Source organism: Cyprinus carpio, chromosome A7 (genome assembly GCF_018340385.1).
Source record: "Cyprinus carpio isolate SPL01 chromosome A7, ASM1834038v1, whole genome shotgun sequence".
Classification (NCBI taxonomy): Eukaryota; Metazoa; Chordata; class Actinopteri; order Cypriniformes; family Cyprinidae; genus Cyprinus; species Cyprinus carpio.
In genome coordinates this window covers 35,566,960-35,574,774 of record NC_056578.1, presented here as the reverse complement: position 1 = coordinate 35,574,774, position 7,815 = coordinate 35,566,960, and positions in this window count along the sequence as shown.

Sequence of the window (7,815 nt, the reverse complement as noted above, 5' to 3'; positions counted from 1 at the left end):
GTATCAGCCAGCAGCTAACATTGCTACTATAACAGGTGCTCAAGATCGAGCAGACAGCAACATTCAACTCAAAGCGCAGCCTAGCCCAGGACTTTGATAGTGGGTGATTCTATTATCAGAAATATCAATAGTAGGACTACAACTGCATGCTGCTTTCCTCAAGCAACTGTCTCTGTCTGATATGAACAAGGAACTTCAGAACATTATAATGAAGCACAAGACTGAAAATCGGATCATCCAATTGACGAAGAATTATATTTGGAAAGAGCAGTCAGAACTCCTTAAGAGAGATTTTAGTGAACTCTTTGAAATACTTAGAAGACTTGAAGTTCAGTCGTTCATCAGTGGACCACTTACAGCAAGTGGAACGAACATGTTTTCATGGTTGCTTGGGCTGAATACAGGGTTACAAAGAACCTGTAGCCACAACAATCACTGCTCATGGACAACATCCCAGCTTAGCCCTGCCCACAGAGCTAATCACAGACAGACTGTGATGTATCAGAACATCTCCAAGACTCAGCACCCAAGTATGACTTTCTGGAAAACAGCCAGGGAATCCAGGACAAAATATGACAGCCACCGGAAACACCAGAGCCAGAGCCCTGCTCACCAGACACATTATCCCACTCTCCAGCATCTCCACTTCTAAGCTTCTCACAGAAAATGGAGGAACTGGTGTATGCTTGGACCAAACTCTCCCACTCTTTCGCTGCAAACCCATAGATATCAACTAAAAAACGGTGGGCCCCCCAACCACCAAAGCCTCCGGCCTCTGCCACAACGCCAGGGCCCAAACCCTCATCCATCTGCTCTAGGTGAACCAAAAACAACTGATAAACAACTGATAACAGCAGGCTAACCCATCTAATCTGCGGCCTATTGTGCATCAAACTAAGATTGCTATAAAGACACAAAGTAGTGCCATCAATTAGCATTTTTAAACATTCGCTCACTAAAAAAAAAAAAAAAGACAGAAGACAGCTGCAGTGCAACAGTCTTCAATGACACAACCGCTCCTAACTTAACTTTTATAAGTGTCTGCAAAGCTGTTAGGAGAGGTGGAGGTGTAGCTGCTCTATTTAAAGATGTCAATCAATGCAATCAAGTGTCATTTGGTCAGTACTTGTCTTTTGAATATTTAGGTATTGGGCTGAAATGTGCTCCATGCATTCTGATTATCATTATTTACAGGCCTTCAAAATACTCTCCAGCCTTTGTTGAAGAGTTCACAGAACTGTTATCAATGATTTCTTCAGTGTTTGACTGTTTTGCGGATGTGGCGGAAGACGAAACTTGAAATTCACTATAGCATCTTTAGCATCTATAGCTTAACAGCCTTCATGCTTTCAATGTAAAACTAGCTAGACAGACCTTCATCTCAAACCTTATAAACAGTAACTTAAACAACACTTGCAATCTTTTTGCTACTGTTGAGAGACTGACAAACCAAGAAGTGTTGAATGCCTCACTTCTTTCTGGGACTTTTCCAAAATCCCTGAAAATTGCAGTTGTTAAGCCCCTTCTGAAAAAGAGCAATCTTGATAACAGCATATTGAGCAACTATAGACCATTATCAAATCTTCCTTTTATAGGAAAGATTATTGAAAAGGTGGTTTTTAAAATATCAGTGCTTGTACTACTAGATCTTAGTGCTGCGTTTGACGCTGTCGATCATAACATACTTCTAGAGAGACTGGAAAACTGGGTCGGGCTATCTGGGATGGTACTCATGGTTCAGGTCATACTTAGAAGGGAGAGGTTATTATGTGAGTATAGGAGAGCATAAGTCTAAGTGGACGTCCATGACATGCAGAGGCCCGCAAGGCTCAATTCTTGCACCACTCTTGTTTAGCCTGTATATGCTCCCACTAAATCAAATAATGAGAAAGAACCAAAATGCCTGTCACATCTATGCTGATGATACCCAGATTTATCTAGCCTTATCGCCAAATGACTACAGCCCCATTGACTCCCTCTGCCAATGCATTGATGAAATTAACAGTTGAAAAAAATTAAAAGGCATGACATTTGCCAAGTATGGTAACCCATACTCGGAATTGGTGCTCTACATTTAACCTATCCAAGTGCACACACTCAGCAGTGAATAGGGAACACACACACACCGTGAACACACACCCTCTGCCAATGCATTGGTGAAATTACCAGTTGAAAAAAAATGAGTCATGACATTTGCCAAGTATGGTAACCCATACTCGGAATTGGTGCTCTACATTTAACCTATCCAAGTGCACACTCAGCAGTGAATAGGGAACACATACCCGGAACAATGGGCAGCTATTTTGCTCTAGCACCCTGGGAGCAACTGGGGGTTCAGTGCTTTGCTCAAGAGCACTTCAGCCATGTGTATTGAGGGTGGAAGAGAGCGCTGTTCATTCCCTTCCTCCACCTACAACTCCTGCCAGCACTGAGACTTAAACCTGCGACCTTCAGGTTACAAGTCAGACTCTCTAACCATTAGGCCACAGCTGCCCCAAACTTTGGATGTGCCAAAACTTTCTTCAGTTAAACAAGGAGAAAACTGAAGTCATTGCATTTGGAAACAAAGATGAAGTTCCCAGGCTGAATGCATTCCGTGACTCTAGGGGTCAAACAACTAAAAATCAAGTCAAGAATCGTGGTGTGATTCTGGAGACAGACCTTAGTTTCAGTAGTCATGTCAAAGCAGTAACTAAATCAACATACTATCATCTAAAAAAAACATTGCAAGAATTAGATGTTTTGCTTCCAGTCAAAACATGGAGAAACTTGTTCATGCCTTTATTACCAGCAGGGTGGACTATTGTAATGGTCTCCTCACCGGCCTTCCTAAGAAGACTATTAGACAGCTACAGCTCATACAGAATGATGCTGCCAGGATTCTGACAAGAACCTGAAAATCTGAGCATATCACGCCAGTCCTCAGGTCCTTACACTGGCTTCCAGTTATATTAAGGATTGATTTTAAATTACTTTTACTCGTTTATAAATCACTGAATGGCCTAGGACCTACATGCATTGCAGATATGCTCACTGAATATAAACTTAGACCACTCAGATCATTAGGATCGAGTCAGTTAGAAATACCAAGGGTTCACACAACACAAGGGGATTCCGCTTTTAGCTATTATGCCGCCCGCAGTTGGAATCAGCTTCCAAAAGAGATCAGATGTGCTAAAACATTAGCCACATTTAAATCTACACTGTTAAAAATCGCTGTAAAAAAAATAATTTTGACAGTAACATGCTGTTTTTCATTAAAACAGTGCATTCTGGGTAATATTCATCATTTTCAAGAAAGTAGCCTGCTGCTATATATCGTAAATTAACAGCGTTTAATGTCGACACACAGAGGCTGTGTTTCAAATCACACCCTACACCCACAGCCATGGCCTCACAACCAGTTCAAGAGCGGTAACCTCATGCACTTATAGTTTATGTTGTTTTTCTTTAGGATTGGTTTATATACATTTTTCATGCACATTTGTTGCAGACATTTCTTTAGTTACAAATAACTCACAGGACACGTAGTTCATTTCACATACATTGTACTTCATTTAGTTGACCATACAGAAGTATATTTTTGGGAGCGCGCACCATTAGTCACTTTTGGATTGTCATTCTGTTTGTATAATTATTTGTTTCTGAGCTTACCAGTGTTGGATTCCACACCCAGGAGAGATCCAGGAAGTTGGCTGGCTTAAAGGGGTGGTGTTTGTAGCAGGAGCAGTTTTATAGGGGAGGTGGCCTAATTGGACACTACCATTGTTTGTTATGTCCGGGGGGGATACCTCATTCTCTCCTTAGATATTTTGGGGTTTGGATTTATATTATATTGAGTACTTTTGTTGAGTTATGGTTAAGTAAAAGTATATTCCTTTTGGAATAAGTTTTAGGTAGATTTTGCTGTTGTTTGTAGCTTATGTAGTAGTGTTGTTGTTAGTCTTCCCCTGTGTGTTAAAATTGGTCTGATCAGCCAATATATATGTCCCCGTTGTTTCTTTTGTAGGAGGTCAGTTGTATTTTTGATTTTTTTGTTTAGAGCTTTGGTGACTGTTTGTTTATTTGACCTTTGTTTTTGGGCCCAATCCTTTATTTTCATTTTGTTGTCATGATTATTGGGAAATAAAAATCCTTATTTTTGAACTTCCCTTGCGACCCCTCTTGCTTAACTGCTTGGTCCCTGACAATTCCCTACATGAGTTTACTAATATAGTCCACCTGACAGAGAGAATGAAAACTAATGAGTGAATTCAGACACTGATGAACAGATGCTGTAAACGAGCAGAATCACTGAAGAAAAGAGAAACAAGACAAACACAAGGACTACAGCTGACTTCAGCCACAGCCTTAGATTAAATCAACTGAAGATTTAAACAACCCAACAAACAGCTTTAGCAGCTTCACGCATTACTAACCAGACTGACTTTATTTCTGTCAGATCAGAGATCAAAAGATCTTATTGAGAGTTACAGAGATTTAGATGATGTTTTATTGTTTCGTTTGATGTCACCATTGTGGAGATCAGTATTTGCTTTAGTTGTGCTCCTGACCCTTGACTTTTGAACTTTAAGTTTGTTTGATTGTTGTATCTGTGTCTTTAAGACACATGTATTTATAGCAACATTTATATTGGCGGTCAAGTTATTATGGCTGTCTTTATTAGCCATAATCTACTAGACTGACTTAAAGAGTTGCTGGAATCATTTGGCATTAAGTTGTATGAGTGTATTCCACATATTGTTTTTTTTTTCCATGACTTTATAAGATTAAACAGCAATGTGACAACCAGGACATAAGAACAGTTTGGGTTTTAAATATTTTGAGCTTTAATGTCAGTAACACTCAAAAAAAGACATCAACAATCAGCATATGAATCTCAACAATGGTGACTATCAAAAGGTTCATGATGCAATGCATGCTGGGTACCATCCCAGGACAAAACTCATCCATGACTCCCAGCATGCATTGCGACATGAATAAATTGTGCCCCTGAATTGTCCACTTATTTTCTTGAATTCGTATGTGCTTGTATTTTTGCTTTTGTCTTAAGTTTTAGCAGCATGTTTTGTGATGTTCAGAATTTATCTGTTTATTTATTTTGTGTATTGTCACCATTGTTGTGATTCATACGCTGGTTCTTGATGTGTCTGTCTAAATTTCAGCAAGGTTTTTTTTTTATGAGTGGTATTTTCTTAACAGCCTTTCATAACTTATGGCTCAGCAGTGTTCTTTCTTTTGCTCTAGTATCAATATAAGATAAAAAAAGAAAAACATCACAAGAAAAAAAATAAGATAATGTCAATCCATAAACAACTATAAAAAACAATTTCATTTCTTCTTATTTTTTATGCTGCCTTTTTGCCATTACAAGTTCCAAAGACACATTGTTACAGCAGGCAAAAAAAAAACCTTAGTGTTGAAAAGTCACGGTTCAAGAGCCCGAACTAAAGTAAACACTGATCTCCATCATGGTAATTAAAAAAAAACCAAACCTCTGTAACTTTCAATAAGATCTTCTGTAGACATCTGACAGAAATAAAGTCATTCTGGTTAGTAATGTGAAGCTGGTGAAGCTGTTTTGGGAGTTGTTTAATCAGGGGGGTATTCCAGAAAGCAGGTTATGTGACATACCCGGGTATGTTTAAGAGTAAGTAAGTGGATAACCTCAACTTTCGGTTCCAAAAATGGAGGTAACTTTCAGGGTATGTTAGTAGTCATAGCAACTCACTCTCTGAACTTAACCTGCTCCGGAGCAGGTTATGTTCCAGGGTTAGTTCACTTCAGCGAGCCTTCAGTGTGCGTGACAGATAGCACACAGCATTATATAATATTACAATATGTAATATAGCTTATTATATATATATATATATATATTGATATGTTAATGAGGAAGCACTAATATAAGTAATAAATAAGGTAACATTATTCTAATATGATTATTTCTTTTATTGCCATATATAAGAGTTATCTGTATAAATTATAAAACACTATGACAAGGTAATGTTTAACTTATAAATATTTATTTATTTTATTTATTACGTTATATTATCTCACACATGGATTTTCTATAATGTCTAAATTCTAAATCAAAATACATATCTGATATGACTTAAAATATAATTAGCATAAAACACAAAATATATATATTCACATTCTCAAGGATTAAAGATTACATGGAAAAAAAATCACGGTCATCAATTAGGTGGCGATACGCACTAAGCATGTAAACGACTATAGAACAAAAGAAGAAGGAAACAGCATGGCGTGCTTTTTCTTAGCGTCCGTTTCCATAGTGACTTGTCGATTCGTCGCTCTGTTGAGAATGTCTTGAGTCTTAACCAGGAACATACTCTGAGTTGAATGAACTTACTCCCGGACGCATTTTTGGAACCACATACCTCGAGTAAGCAAGGTTTGGGGTTAATCAACCGAGAGTTCAGGGTTTAGTTCACGGTAAGTTAACCCTGCTTTCTGGAATACACCCCAGATCTTGAGAGATTTGATGTATTCTTTTATTTCAGTTGATTTCATCTAAGGCTGTGGCTGTAGTCAGTTGTAGTTCTTGTGTTTCTCTTTTCTTCAGTGATTCTGTTTGTTAATAGCAGGTGTCACTAATGCTCAATCATCAATTAATCACAGAATTGTCTCATTAACTTCACTGATTCAGTGTTACTCTAACACTCTGTAGTGTGCACACATTATAAGTGTTCATTTAAAACTGAGGATTTTGTAGTGGGGTTTAAAGGGTTAAAGATTTAGGATGAAGAAAAAACAGAATGAAACATAATTTAACAGTAATAAACTGTAATTAATTTACAGGAAACAAACTGCAGAAAAACAGTTATTTACTGGCAGCACAGGTTTGTTGGTTTCTGCAGTTTGTTGCCGTAAATTAATGGTTGCCAGTAAATAACAGTTTTTCTACAGTTTGTCGCTGTTAAGTCAAGGAAAAAACAGCAATATACTGTAAAAAGTAAAAGTCAGCTTTACCAAATGAAAAAAAGTTAATTTGACTAAACTATTTGTGAACATCCATAGAAAAAAAGTTATGCAAAGTCACTGATAAGGAGAGCAAATACTGAACTCAACTGTATTAATGTGTGTTTCCACAAGAGAGATCTGTTAATGTAGTTTTGTGGTTCACCATTGTGCTGGAGAGTAGAGCCTGTGCTTCAGTCAATGATGAGCCACAAACACTGGTGTTCTGCTGCTTTATATAAAGACAGCAAATGTGGAGTCACTGATATAGTGATGATCTCTGTGTTAAGTATTTCAACATGTATATGTGTGCTACAGCTGACAATGAACTGCAGTGATTTGAGTAAAAGTCATGCTTTAAGTTACTTTACTTTTACACATTAAGTGTTTGCAGTTTTATATTAAGTATTTCAGCAGTGGCACCACTGCTGCCAGTATATTACTGTTATTTAACGGCACAATTTTTTTACAGTGTAGACTCAAAACTCATCTGTTTAGCTGTGCATTTATTGAATGAGCACTGTGCTTCGTCCGAACTAATTGCAATGTATTTTATATATAATCGTTTCCTATTTTTAACTGTTTTAAACTCATTTTAAATCAATTTTTAAATAATTGTAAAATTAATAATTGTATATTAAATGTGCTATATAGATAAACTTGCCTTGCCTTGCCAGAATGCCTTGGCATGTATAACACAGCTGGAGAGACTGGTTTCTTTCCTGTGCATGCACAATGGTGCATGTAAGCCAGAGAATACACAGAGGTGGACTCTATCAGTACATACACACATATATATATATATAATAGATGTACTGTCATCTATTTAATATT